This window comes from Chiloscyllium plagiosum, unplaced genomic scaffold, assembly GCF_037043375.1.
Source record: "Chiloscyllium plagiosum isolate Xiang-an unplaced genomic scaffold, Cpla_swu_hap1 HiC_scaffold_6, whole genome shotgun sequence".
Classification (NCBI taxonomy): domain Eukaryota; kingdom Metazoa; phylum Chordata; class Chondrichthyes; order Orectolobiformes; family Hemiscylliidae; genus Chiloscyllium; species Chiloscyllium plagiosum.
The window spans coordinates 66,396,044-66,411,845 of record NW_028270144.1 but is presented as its reverse complement, the minus strand read 5'-3'; positions in this window follow the sequence as shown (position 1 = coordinate 66,411,845).

The following is a 15,802-nucleotide window of genomic DNA, read 5'->3' as shown; positions in this document are numbered from 1 at the left end:
GATTTGGTCCCTTTAAATCTCTTTGATGACAAGGTAGTCTGCCTGAAGCAGATTCTCTCAGGATATGACACTTCATGGTTTAGGTTTTTTCTAATACTTTCCATCAAAGTGCATGGAAAGCTCCTCTTGGTTACTTCTATTACATAAGGTGGTGGCAAAGAACTTGAGCTGTCAAAGGCTCATTGTTACTGTGTAAATCTTGACCAGAGTGTTTTGTTTTGCAGCACTATGTTTGCTACTCATTCCTGAGGCGAGGAGAACTCATGGACTCATGATTAGGCAGAGCTGTCACCAGAAAGGAACATTATGTTGGGCTATTTACAGTGGTAGAAAGTGATGATATCACGGCGGCAGTAGGCAAGATTTTCTCCATGTTCAGAGTAGGATGTTAACTGACTTCTGGTATCCATCACCTGAGAAACTGGACAGATTGTGCTTGGCATAGGTCCCAATGAATTCCAATTAATGAATAGTTGGGTCATTTTCAGATTATAGGACCTTAATTTCTATATTAAATAGATGAAATGTGATAAAGATGGTGATTGCCAATTCAACAATTTTGCAGACATAAGGGTAAGGCTTTTTTTTGTGATGGGAAGTATATAAGCTAAAATCTCAGTTTAGGATTTAATACGATATTGAGGTTATGTTATGGACCAGGCCAGAATCCCTCAAGAAGGTAGACCAGACCCTAACTTTTCTAGTTGTTTTAAGCAGGAACAGCATTGTCACAGTTACAATCAGTCTAGTTCAGTTGGCAACAGTGCCTTATAATGTCATAGAGTGACAGAGTCATACAACATGGAAACAGACCCTTCGATCCAACTCATCCATGATTTTTGTAGTAGTTAATCATGAACACTGGTGAACCATTACACCATGTGCCAAAGTGAATCTGCAACTTTAACAAAACTGCCAGGAATGGAGTTGTTGAAGAAAATACGAAGTCTGTAATGGTACTAAAGATGATAGTTTTGGTCTTGCCAATGTTTAAGTTGCAGCTTACACAAACAGTCCAATAATACTGAGGCAATGGGTGGATGGTAAGAAAGTGTGAAAACCTCCAACTGCGTGTTGAAATCCACTGGTAAACATTCACATTGATGTCATCAAGGGAGGATGCAGATTGGGACAATTTAAAGAAAATCCATTGTTGACTATGTTCACTTTGCTTTTCTGACTAAAGGTTTAAAATTATTTGCAAAAGAAACAACTTGTAAAAAAAACTCCTTCACACAGCAAGTGATTTCAATCTGGAATGCTCTGCTGGGAAGTAATTGAGATACTTAAGAGGACATTAGATGATTATCTGAAGAGTAATAATGTGTTGGGTATAGCAAAAAGGCAGGAGATTGGCACTAAATCATAGTGTTCATTTGGAGAACTGGTGCAAACATGATGGGCCAAATGGCCTCCTTCTACACCACAATATCTCTGTAATTATTTGATTCTGTGAAATATAACCAAAAATGTTAATCTTCAGAATATCGAATTACATGTGATGAAGAATCATACCGAACTGAAAGCATTATTTCTGTTTCTCTCTCCACAAATGTTGTCAGATCTACTGAGTTCCTCTAGCATTTTCTGTTTTACCTCAGACTTCTGGCATCTGCAGCATTTTACTTAGAATTAGACTATGTTCATTTGTGTTATATCTCCATATTTAACATTGCCTCTGGATAAACAAAAAACTAGGAAATCAGTATTTGATATAATATTGTTAGATTTTAATGTGTATTAAGAAATCATTTGAAGATCAAAATACAGTATAGCAGTAGGACAGATGATGAACTTCCACTAAAAGTTAAACTCATCCTGAATGAGTTCCTTCTCTGTAACATTATTTGTTGATTTGTAAGCCAACAATTTTTTTGTATTTTACTATCATGTTTTGTAATAAGCTTACTGAAATAACTGATTCTCTATTCTGTGGTCAATTAGTGACTACTTTGTGAGTAAAGTTCTTCACTAACAGTATCAGGCTTATTATACTGAAGTTCCAATGCCATGGAACTGTTTTTAAAACATTTCAGACTCAGATACATGCATGTATTGAGACCCACTGAAATATTTGATAAATTAAATTAGTTTCTGCACAAGTTACTGAGAGGTTTGACAGCCTCCTCAATAATTAAAGTCTATACACACCACAACGTTACTAAACAGCATTGATAGCAACTTCAAACTGAATCTGGCAAAAGAGTTGGAATTTTCTGATTGATTAAAAGCCTGAAGCTGAAGCCCAGTCATCAAACAAGGCAACAAAAGCTGTTCATGATTACCTCTCAGATGAATGCGACAGTGAAATTTACTCCTAACCCGCATTAGAAATGCTACCAAATGTCTTCACCAGTCATTGCATTGTGCAAAAGATGAACTTCCAATTATTAGCCAATAATAATTTACATTGGACCTGACATTGAAGGCTCAGCAAGCTTTAGAACTACCCGGCAAACAAAGTCAGACTTTTAAAAGGTTGGTGGCAAAATTTGATAGGGATTTGAACAATGTGCCTATGGTGAGAACTCAAGCAAGATCTTGATATCGAGAGAAATGTGCTGCATTTTCAAACAAAGTTGTAGGCATCAAGATGAGACTGACACTAAGCAGCAGCAAGATGAATTTATTGTTTTCTTGGTCTTGTTAACTGCAAATTCATTTTATTAATATGCAATTCCTTATCCTCCCGCCCACAGCTTGGACGATTCCTGATTTGAAAGCATGTGTGGATACCTGGCAACTTCAGCTTGTCGCTTGCTCTTCCAGGCTGTCACACGGACACCCAACAACAACATTTCAGGGCACAAACCTTATGCACTTCATATCCATGGATACGGCATCCAACACCTTCCTCTAAAGACCTTCATGGATCCAGCATACTCCACTTATAGTACATTTCTGCATTTTAAAGCTTCAATTCAGCAGCAACCAGCTACTTGCATTAAAATGCTACAAGGTGATGGATTGGACCAGGCTTCTGTTCTCCTGCCCTTTTAGCATTCACTCATTTGAGGCACATTTCAAGAGCTTGGTAGTGTCAGTCAGCCTCTCGTGATAGTCATGGTCAGTCTTCTTTCCTTGTAGGGATTGGGGAGTCGAATTTTGGGAAGCTGGTCATCTATCTTGCTTCTTTCTGCCTGTAGGCTGTTTTCTCCTGGAAAGACAGAAGGGTAAGGATTGAGCGAGATGGAATTGGGTGGCTTGGTTATTAGTATTAATGCAAGTGAGAGAAGGTGGTGATGTTTCCCAAGCAAATGAGTAGGCAGTGCAGAGGCCATGCAGGATCAGGATGAGTGCAGTTAGAATCATAGAATCACTTCTGTGTGGAAGCTGGCCATTCTGCCCATTGAGTCTACACTGTTCCTCCAATGAACATCCCACCTAGACCCACAATGCACACCCTTCCCCACTCTATCACTGTAACCCTGCATTTTCTACAGCAAATCCACCTAGGCTGCACATCCCTAGACTCGTGGGCAATTTAGCATCACTAATCCATCTATCCTTTGAACTGTGGGAGGAAACCGGGTTGGGGTGGGAGAAAGGGAGTGAGGAAAGATGTTGCATGTAATAATTAAAGAGCTAGAACATGAGTCTTGGTAGGGGGAGCAAGTGAAATAATAACAATAGAATAAGCATTAGGTAGCAGAGAGCAGACAATGGAACTTATCCTGGGAAAGAGGGAGGGTCATTGACTTTCACCTGATATTGCTGGGCATTCCTCCAGATGACTGGGGCTGCTCTAATCCAGATAACCTCAGACTACACTGGTGGGGTCTGATGTCATAGCCTCCTTTTTCAGACCTGGGGAGTGAGGACATCCTTCAGATACCTATTAGTTAAACAGAGTGTCAGTTTCCCCTGATCTATCATATCCGAAGCAAATGTCAGGAACATTGCAGGGCAATTTTGGGTTAACAATGCTTATCAGAGTATACAACAGCCCTTTAAAGCTGGCCCAAGTGCCAGCATTGCTGGGCCATTCTGGAATATCCAGGCAATTGTGTGTGGTGGAATCCCGCTTGCATCAGACGAGCGGAACACTATAGTAAGTAATTAATGAGGCAAGTCTGGGATGATGACGTGATAAAATTCACAAAGTCTCACAAAGAGAAACCCTCCACGAAACTTGATGAACTGAGAACTTAGTCAAAATCTTGTAAGATTCAGCTTATTTTATTTTTGTTAATAACAGCTGCCATGAAACGACATAATCATTCTGCTGTTAATCAGGAGCACCTTTTCTTTTAGTTACTCATGCTTCTACACGATGCATCCTTGACCTGATGGAAGGTCATTGTTGTTGATGAAATATTGATGCTGTTTTTTTCGGATTTCAGATTGGATAGTGCCCAACTATTGACTGCCTCATTTCAGTTGTTACTAGTTCAGTTGGATTCTTGACATCCGTATGCATTCTGGGTGAATACATTTTGAGGAATTAGACACATTTCATCCTTAAAAAGTACAGCATGTGATCTCCACTCCTATGCCAGCAACTTCCCCATAACATGACTGCCATTTTCAATGGATTATACTGAACTCACTCACTGATCTGTCAGAATACAGATTCTTAGAACTTTATTCAGGAAACAGGGTCACTGTGCAATGTTCCAATCCATCCAATGGTGTAGGAGGTGAAGATCAAAAACAGATGACACATAGAGGTCATAGCTTTAGGGTGAGAGGGGAAGATATAAAAGAGACCTAAGGGGCAACCTTATCACGCAGAGGGTGGTACATGTATGGAATGAACTGCCAGAGGAAATGGTGGAGGCTAGTACAATTACAACATTTAAAAGGCATCTGGATGGGTATATGACTAGGAAGGTTTTGGAAGGATATGTGCTGGCAGGTGGGACTAGCTGGGGTTGGGATATCTGGTCAGCATGGACAAGTTGAACGGAAGGGTCTGTTTCTGTGTTGTACATCTCTATGACTCTGTAACTCTCTCTGAGTTTTGGGGAGTCAAAACCACCAGAGCTGATTGCACAGCCGACTGAGGCACAGGCTTTACTACCTCTTTCAGAAAAGTGATTGTATGTTTCACGGTAGACTGGAGGATGTCACTGTTGGCACCAAAGAGCTCCACAAGCTGGAGGAAAGCTTTTTCATCCTGCCGGATGTTATATCTCACAACTTTAACAAGCTGCTCACTGCCTCAAGCATTTGCTATTGCAACTGGAAGAGCCTGATGTATGTCATATTGCATCTCTGCATCACCTCCCTTCTTCAGTAGTGTTTAGATCTAGTTAACAGTATGTGACCAGCTATCCCTGGTGATGTCCTTTACACTCTTGTTCACAATTGCTGGAAAATTTATCCTGTACAAAAACTTCCTGTTTATGCTTCTAACTGAGATGTTGATATCTATCCCAGTGCTTTAGAAGGATGGCACAGGCTTGCCCCCTCCTTAATTTTTTATATAAAGCACAATGTCATGGGAAGGATATGTAAGAATGAGAGAAGGATAAAGGTCTACAGGTAATGTTGAGGTTAATGTTCAATATCCGTTGGACCACACAAAGCAACAAAAGGTTGTCTTACTGCTTTACATATTTTTACTTGAAGAAAAGAGTTAAGAAACATGGACAGACAATCTGCAAAGCAAATCCCCGAGCCTCTCTGTCCCCAACATTCCACACGATATTTGTTTCCAAAGTCGCCTGCTACATTTCGGCATTAAAATTCTTATACCTGTTATTGACTGTGTTGATGACTCACCCCATGCAAGTATTATGACAAGTGAAAATCGATACCTTTGCAATCTATCAAGAATGTGCCTATAATGGCAAAACTACTGCTATTTCAAAATGAGCCCTTTTGCTGAATTCAGAGGTGCACAGTTACAACAATCAACAGACAGGAGGGTTCCGTCCCAGTTGGGGAACACTTCAGTGGTCCAGGACATTCAGCTTCGGACCTTCGGGTGACCATCCTCCAAGGTGGACTTCGGGACAGGCAGCAGAGAAAAGTGGCCGAGCAGAGGCTGATAGCTAAGTTCGGTACCCATAGGGAGGGCCTCAACTGGGACCTTGGGTTCATGTCACATTACAGGTGCCTTTGCACTACACACACACACACACACACACACACAGATATTCCTACACACACACACACACACACACTCTCTCTCACATACACACGGACACAGGTACACACAGACGCGCACACAGACACCCACACACACCCTTAAAGACACACACATTCCCACACTTACACATGCACCCCCTCACAGACTTAAGACATTCTGCACTCACTACACACACACACACACTTTCTCACACTTACAACCCCCACCCCAGACAGACACACACACACACACACACAGACAAAGACCAACATGCACACATATATTTTGTGGGGTGAATTTATACTTGCAGAGTTACATTGTACTTTGCTCAAAAACTGCATACATTCATGTAGAACTCTGAGCTCAAAAACTGCATGAATTTATGTAAAACTCTGTTATCCCAAGATTAGAATCAATCTAAACATCATGGCATAGACAGAGAACACAGGGGGCTAACACCTTCAACATATTGTCTAGTTATCACCATTGTTAACAGCTAACCCGAGAATGTTAAAAAAAGGTTTTGTGATTTACACATGAAAGAAGTGAAACTATCACTGTATTCTAACAGATGAAAGGCTTAACAGACAATCAATTCTTCAATGTATAATTTCAGTTACATCACACTGCAAATTTTTGCTATAAATTCTGTGTTAGGATCGAGCCCTCCACAATCACCTGATGAAGGGGCGTCGCTCCGAAAGCTAGTGTGCTTCCAATTAAACCTGTTGGACTATAACCTGGTGTTGTGTGATTTTTAACTTTGTACACCCTAGTCCAACACCGGCATCTCTAAATCATTAATGCTTTCAACATTTTTGAATGTTCTCTCTTTGGAATAGTTTGTATAAATTTAAAATTAATGAAGAGTTTAAATAATAAAAGAATCTTTGACACTTTTGTTTCTACATAATTAAACTTGTGCTGCAAATTTTATTAATTTAATTAGACAACTTTATACATTTAAAATTCTGCTCTTGTACCTAATGCCATTATGGAAAGGTGGCATGCCTGCTTTTATTTGGTGCATTTCCAATTCTATCCACTTCGAAATATACTAAATTGGAAACTAAGATATAACATTTCTTATCAATCTGATTCACTCTGCTACAGTCTAGAAATCATAGTATATGTCCAATAAAAGCAACAGGCTGCATAATCAATGATGTGAGGAACATAGCTACAAGATCAATAATGCAGAAAAAAATAGACAATATTGGGCTAGAACGCAAGGCAGTAAATTAGTTAGCCAATTTAAGACAGCAGCAGTTAAGAATTGATTCAATTTTCTAGCTAACCAAATAAAAATCATTTACAATGTTACTGTGAGGAACTAACCAATTTGGAACTGATGGGAAGTTGTTCTATTGGTAATCATCAATATCTGTGAGAGCAGAGCTATAATAAGAAAGTTAAAAATCACACAACACCAGGTTAATAGTCCAACAGGTTTAATTGGAAGCACACGAGCTTTCGGAGCGACGCTTCTTCATCAGGTGATTGTGGAGGGCTCGATAGTGGAGCCCTTCACTATCACCTGATGAAGGAGCATCGCTCCGAAAGCTAGTGTGCTTCCAATTAAACCTGTTGGACTATAACCTGTTGTTGTGTGATTTTTAACTTTGTACACCCTAGTCCAACACCGGCATCTCCAAATTATAATAAGAAAAGTATCCAATAGGATTTAAAAGACTGTAATAGTATGAAGTCATATTTAGCTGAGAGACAAGTCAGAAAGTGATGATTAATAGTTGATGTTTGAACTGGAGTGATATTCTCTATGAGTGGCATTTGCGCTACTTTATTTTTAACAACATAACAAACATTATTATATTAATGAGGAGGATGTAGTTACTGAGGGCATAATATCGATGATTGCAGATCCCAAAGCTTGGGTGCACTGTGGAGGTTCATAAGAGACTGCAGGAGAATGTTGCCAGAAACAGGTAAACGAGCAGAGAAAGTGTAATGTAGAACAACTACATCAATCAAGAGAGGTGATCTAAATTAATTGATAACATTTCAAAGTAGATTCAGGAACAGAGAGACTTGTCAGCTCACCTTAAAACTGGTAAGAAAGCATTCAAAAAACTATAAAGGCTTGGAATATAAAAGTAAATAAATTTACAAAATCAATGATTAGATCTCAGCTGGAATGTTGTGTCCAATCCAGGCACCATACTTTCAGAACAATATCAATCCTTGACGATAATGGAGAAGAGATTTAAAATGGGCCAGGGATGAGCTGGAATCTAAAACTCATTGCAATACTTCACGTTGTCAAGTGCAAATTGAAATGGATCCCCAGTTCACCTGTTAAAAATCCCCTTAAAGTCAAAGATTTCAGAATGTTCCAACTTTATTAAACTTAGTAGTGACCCAGGAAAAGTGACCCACATGGTAGACTATTGTCCAAAGTAGGGAGTTTCGGGATTGAAGGTGATTTAGTGAATTGGACCAGAAATTGACCGGCTGAAAGAAGACAGAGGATGGTGATTGATGAGAAACAATCATCCTGGAGCTCAGTTACCAGTGGTGTGTTTTGGGGCCACTGCTGTTTGTCATTTTTATAAATGATCTGGATGTGGGCATAGAAGGATGAGTTAGTAAATTTGCAGATGATGCTAAGGTAGGCAGAGTTGTAGATAGTTCTGAAGGATGTTGTAGGTTACAGAGAGACATAGATAAGATATAGAGTTGGGCTGAGAAGTAGCAAATGGAGTTTAATGCAGAAAAACGTGAGGTAGTTCACTTCAGAAGAAATAACAGGAATGAAGAGTACTGAGCTAATGGTAAAATTCTTGACAGTGTAGATGATCAGAGAGATCTTGGTGTTCAGGTGCATAAATCCCTGAAAGTTGCCATCCAGGTTTATAGCATTGTTAAGAAGGCTTATGGTGTGTTGGCGTTTATTGGTAGGGTAAAAGGCTCCCCTTCCTTGACCTCTCCATCTCCATTAATGACGACCGACTTGACACCGACATTATTTACAAACCCACCGACTCCCACAGCTACCTGGATTACACCTCTTACGACTCTACATCCTGCAAAAATGCCATCCCATATTCCCAATTCCTCCGCCTCCGCTGTATCTGCTCCCAGGAGGACCAGTTCCACCATAGAACACACCAGAATGCATCCTTCTTTAGAGACTGCAATTTCCCTTCCCACGTGGTTAAAGATGCCCTCCATCGCATGTCGTCTATATCCCGCACCTCCGCCCTCAGACCCCACCCCTCCAACTGTAACAAGGACAGAACGTCCCTGGTGCTCACCTTCCACCCTACCAACCTTCACATAAACCCCGGTCCCCAACGCCTTATTTTCACCATGGACATCCAGTCCCTGTACACCTCCATCCCCCATCACGAAGGACTCAAAGCCCTCCGTTTCTTCCTTTCCTGCCGTACCGACCAGTACCCTTCCACTGACACCCTCCTTCGACTGACTGAACTGGTCCTCACCCTGAACAACTTCTCTTTCCAATCCTCCCACTTCCTCCAAACGAAAGGAGTAGCCATGGGCACCCGCATGGGCCCCAGCTGTGCCTGCCTCTTCGTAGGATATGTGGAACAGTCCATCTTCCGCAACTACACTGGCCCCACCCCCCACCTTTTCCTCCGCTACATCGATGACTGTATTGGTGCCGCCTCGTGCTCCCACGAGGAGGTTGAACAGTTCATCCACTTCACCAACACCTTCCACCCCGACCTCAAATTCACCTGGACAGTCTCAGATTCCTCCCTCCCCTTCCTCAACCTTTCTATTTCTATCTCAGGCGACCGAATCAACATGGACATCTACTACAAACCGACCGACTCCCACAGCTACCTGGACTACACCTCCTCCCACTCTGCCCCCTGTAAAAACGCCATCCCATTCTCCCAATTCCTTCGTCTCCGCCGCATCTGCTCCCAGGAGGACCAGTTCCAAAAACGTACAACCCAGATGGCCTCCTTCTTCAAGAACCGCAATTTCCCCCCCGACGTGGTCGACGATGCCCTCCACCGCATCTCTTCCACTTCCCGCTCCTCCGCCCTTGAGACCCGCCCCTCCAACCGCCACCAGGACAGAACCCCACTGGTCCTCACCTACCACCCCACCAATCTCCATGTACAGCGCATCATCCGCCGTCATTTCCGCCACCTCCAAACGGACCCCACCACCAAGGATATATTTCCCTCCCCTCCCCTATCAGCATTCCGTAAAGACCACTCCCTCCGTGACTCCCTCGTCAGATCCACACCCCCCACCAACCCAACCTCCACTCCTGGCACCTTCCCCTGCAACCGCAGGAGGTGCAAGACTTGCGCCCACGCCTCCCCCCTCACCTCCCTCCAAGGCCCCAAAGGAAACTTCCATATCCGCCACAGATTCACCTGCACCTCCACACACATCATCTATTGCATCCTCTGCACCCGATGTGGCCTCCTCTATATTGGGGAGACAGGCCGCCTACTTGCGGAGCGTTTCAGAGAACACCTCTGGGACGCCCGGACCAACCAACCCAACCACCCTGTGGCTCAACACTTCAACTCCCCCTCCCACTCCACCAAGGATATGCAGGTCTTTGGACTCCTCCATCGCCAGACCACAACAACACGACGGTTGGAGGAAGAGCGCCTCATCTTCCGCCTAGGAACCCTCCAACCACAAAGGATGAACTCGGATTTCACCAGTTTCCTCATTTCCCCTCCCCCCACCTTGTCTCAGTCAAATCCATCGAACTCAGCACCGCCTTCCTAACCTGCAATCTTCTTCCTGACCTCTCCGCCCTCACCCCAGTCTGACCTATCACCCTCACCTTGACCTCTTTCCACCTATCACATTTCTGACGCCCCTCCCCCAAGTCCCTCCTCCCTACCTTTTATCTTAGCCTGCTGGACAAACTTTCCTCATTCCTGAAGAAGGGCTTATGCCCGAAACATCGATTCTCCTGTTCCCTGGATGCTGCCTGACCTGCTGCGCTTTTCCAGCAACACATTTTCAGTTCACATAAACCAAATCATCTGCCAACATTTCCACCACCTCCAAACAGACCCCACCACCAGGGATATATTTCCCTCCCCACCCCTTTCCACCTTCCACAAAGACCGTTCCCTCCGTGACTACCTGGTTAGGTCCACGCCCCGCTACAACCCACCCTCTCGTCCTGGCACCTTCCCTTGGCACCTTCCCCTGCCACCGCAGGAATTGCAAAACCTGCACCCACACCTCCTCCCTCACCTCCATCCAAGGCCCTAAAGGAGCCTTCCACATCCATCAAAGCTTTACCTGCCACTTCCACCAATACCATTTATTGTATCCGTTGCTCCCAATGCGGTTTCCTCTACATTGGGGAGACTGGACGCCTCCTAGCAAAGCGCTTTAGGGAACATCTCTGGGACACCCGCATTAATCAACCACACCGCCCTGTGGCCCAACATTTCAACTCCCCCTCCCACACTGTCGAGGACATGGAGGTCCTGGGCCTCCTTCACCACCGCTCCCACACCACCCGACGCCTGGAGGAAGAACGCTTCATCTTCCGCCTCGGAACACTTCAACCCCAGACATCAATGTGGACTTCAACAGTTTCCTCATTTCCCCTTCCCCTACTTTACCCCAGTTCCAAACTTCCAGCTCAGCACTGTCCCCATGACTTGTCCTACCTGCCTATCTTCTTTTCCACCTATCCACTCCACCCTCCTCCCTGACCTATCACCTTCATCTCCTCCTCCACTCACCTATTGTACTCTATGCTACTTTCTCCCCACCGCCACCATCCTCTCATTTATCTCTCCACCCTTCAGGCAGTCTGCCTGTATTCCTGATTCAGGGCTTTTGCCCGAAACGTCCATTTTACTGCTCCTGGGATGCTGCCTGAACTGCTGTGCTTTTCCAGCACCACTAATCCAGAACTTTTATTGAGTCATAGAGTCATAGAGATGTACAGCGTGGAAACAGACCCTTCGGTCCAACCTGTCCATACCGACCACATATCCCAACCCAATCTAGTCCCACCTGCCAGCACCCGGCCCATATCCCTCCAAACCCTTCCTATTCATATACCCATCCAAATGCCTCTTAAATGTTGCAATTGTACCAGACTCCACCACATCCTCTGGCAGCTCATTCCATACACGTACCATCCTCTGCGTGAAAATGTTGCCCATTAGGTCTCTTTTATATCTTTCCCCTCTCACCCTAAACGTATGCCCTCTAGTTCTGGACTCCCCGACCCCAGGGAAAAGACTTTGTCTATTTATCCTATTCATGCACGTCATAATTTTGTAAACCTTTATAAGATCACCCCTCAGCCTCCGACGCTCCAGGGAAAACAGGCCGAGCCTGTTCAGCCTCTCCCTGTAGCTCAGATCCTCCAACCCTGGCAACATCCTTGTAAATCTTTTCTGAATCCTTTCAAGTTTCACAACATCTTTCCGATAGGAAGGAGACCAGAATTACATGCAATATTCCAACAGTGGCCTAACCAATGTCCTGTACAGCCGCAACATGACCTCCCAACTCCTGTACTCAATACTCTGACCAATAAAGGAAAGCATACCAAACGCCTTCTTCACTATCCTATCTACCTGTGACTCCACTTTCAAGGAGCTATGAACCTGCACTCCACGGTCTCTTTGTTCAGCAACACTCCCTAGGACCTTACCATTAAGTGTATAAGTCCTGCCAAGATTTGCTTTCCCAAAATGCAGCACCTCGCATTTATCTGAATTAAACTTCATCTGCCACTTCTCAGCCCATTGGCCCATCTGGTCCAGATCCTGTTGTAATCTGAGGTAACCCTCTTCGTTGTCCACTACACCTCCAATTTTGGAGTCATCTGCAAACTTACTAACTGTACCTCTTATGCTCGCATCCAAATCATTTATGTAAATGACAAAAAGTAGAGAGCCCAGCACCAATCCATGTGGCACTCCACTGGTCACAGGCCTCCAGTCTGAAATACAACCCTCCACCACCACCCTCTGTCTTCTACCTTTGAGCCAGTTCAGTATCCAAATGGCTAGTTCTCCCTGTATTCCATGAGATCTAAACTTGCTAATCAGTCTCCCATGGGGAACCTTGTCGAACGCCTTACTTAAGTCCATATAGGTCACATCTACTGCTCTGCACTCATCAATTCTTTGTTACTTCTTCAAAGAACTCAATCAAGTTTGTGAGACATGATTTCCCACGCACAAAGCCATGTTGACTATCCCGAATCAGTCCTTGCCTTTCCAAATACATGTACATCTTGTCCCTCAGGTTTCCCTCCAACAACCTGCCTACCACCGAGGTCAGGCTCACCAGTCTATAGTTCCCTGGCTTGTCTTTACCGCCCTTCTTAAACAGTGGCACCACCTTTGCCAACCTCCAGTCTTCCGGCACCTCACCTGTGACTATCGATGATACAAATATCTCAGCAAGAGGCCCAGCAATCACTTCTCTAGCTTCCCACAGAGTTCTCGGGTACACCTGATCAGGTCCTGGGGATTTATCCACCTCTCACTGTTTCAAGACATCCAGCACTTCCTCCTCTGTAATCTGGACATTTTGCAAGCTGTCACGATCTATTTCCCTACAGTCTATATCTTCCACATCCTATTCCACAGTTTGTCCACAGTTATTGGTAGGGGTTTGAGTTTCGGTGCCACGAGATCATGCTTCAGCTGTACAAGAGACTGGTAAGGCCACACTTGGAGTACTGCTTATAGTTCTGGTCACCGCATGTGGAAGCTTGGGAAAAGGTTCACAGGAGATTTACCAGGATGTTGCCTGGTATGGAGGGAATGTCTTATGAGGAAAGGCTGAGGGAATTGAGGCTGTTTTTGCTGGAGAGAAGAAGTTTGAGAGGTGACATAATCGAGATGTATAAGATAATCAGAGAGTTAAATAGGGTGGACAGTGAGAGCCTTTTTTCTTGGATGGTGAAGGCTAACACGAGGGGACATGGCTTTAAACTGAGGGGTGATAGATATTGGACAGATATCAGGGGTAGGTTCTTTACTCAGAGAGTAGTAAGGCGTGGAACAATCGGCCTGCAACAGTAGTAGACTCGTCAACAATAAGGGCAATTAAATGGACATTGGACATATATATGGATAATAAAGGAACGGATTCGGTTAGATGGGCATCAGATTAATTTCATAGGTCGGCGCAACCTCGAAGGCCGAAGGGCCTGTGCTGTGCTTAACATTCTATGTGCTGTGTGCGAACTCTGCACAGGTAGCCACTCTGGTTTGGCATGAAAACCAGGTCCCTGGTGCTGCGGAGGCAGCATGCTAACAACTGAATCGTGTGCCACCCAGCCATATCAATCTATACCTAACTCCTACTAGAAAACAGTGTTTTGGCCTCAACCATTTCTGTGGTGGAGAATTCTAGAGGATCACCACTCTGAGTGAAGAAAAAAATTCTCTTCATCTCAGTCCTAAACAGTCAAGCCCATATGCATCAGCTGTGACCCTTGGATCTGCAATCTTCAGTAATCAAGAATATCTTGCCAACTTTTAACCTCTCTTCTCCTGTTAGAATTTTACAGGCTTTTGTTAGATCATCCCTCATACATCTGTCTTATCACACCTGATATCCTTTTAGTCCTCCCTTGGACCTCTAGCAACTTTATGGCCCAGATGCCCTACGTCTCAATCACCTCACACTTTTACCCCCTCACCACCTGGCACTATCACCCCCAATACACTTGAGACACTAGCACCTCACCCAACTGCCACACTATGCCCAACTCCTCTGGCTAACCACTCAACCCACCTGGCACTCTTGCTTCTCCCCCAACATTCATCCTCCCTCCCAAACCAATCCACCACCTATCCATGTCCAAATAGCAGACATCTGACACTTAGTCATCTGGCACCTTACCTCACACACTTAGCTCTCCTCAGTAACTGTCAAAGGAGTTTTGAGACCTTTAAATAATTTAACTCCTGAAATGCAGCAGCAAGTGCTGTTCAAATAAAGGGCATGACTTGGCTCCAGAGCTGCGACTGTCCTCAGTGGATTTCTTCCCAATTTTCTCTGACAGGATGTAACTCAGAAATCCACGGGCAAATAAGTAGTCAGAAAGGAGATTGATTTTGGTCAAAACTGTTCCAATAATGATTGGAAAGTCTTAGCCAATTAATTGTGGTGCCTGGAGAAGAGAACCTAGAGGTAAATATCAAACAAACGTCGAGTAAATCAAAGAATTGTCTATGCTCGAAATCTGAAACAAAATCAGAAATTGCTGGAGAAATTCAGCAGGTTTGTCAGCGTTGTGGAGAGAAAACAGAGTACACTTTTTAGGTCTGGTGACTCTTCTGTTCTCCATTCCTCCAGTATATCCCATGTGGCAATCTTGAGCCAGGCTGGAATGTCTAGTGTCACGGCCTCTCCTGCTAATTCTGCAGCAGAATGAAGTTCCAGCCTTCATACCAATCCACCAAGCACAACTTCTGGCTCCCCCTGGCAAAGTGTACTGGCAAATTCCTCTTGTTTGCCACATCTGTAGCCAACATCATGAACCGTGCAGTGTGGCTCCAGGCTGAAAATGCTTGCACCATGGATGCCCTGAGGCCTTTTAAAGATGGCATTCACGCCAGTGATGCTGGTCAATTCTGGGATATCCCAGTAGTAGCAAGTTTTTCTGGGTCCAATGCATTGAAAGATGAGGATCAAACCAGCTGGCAGGGATGCCATTGGAGTGGGGTAGGCAGTTAATGAGGCACGTTTAGTAAGATATGGCCA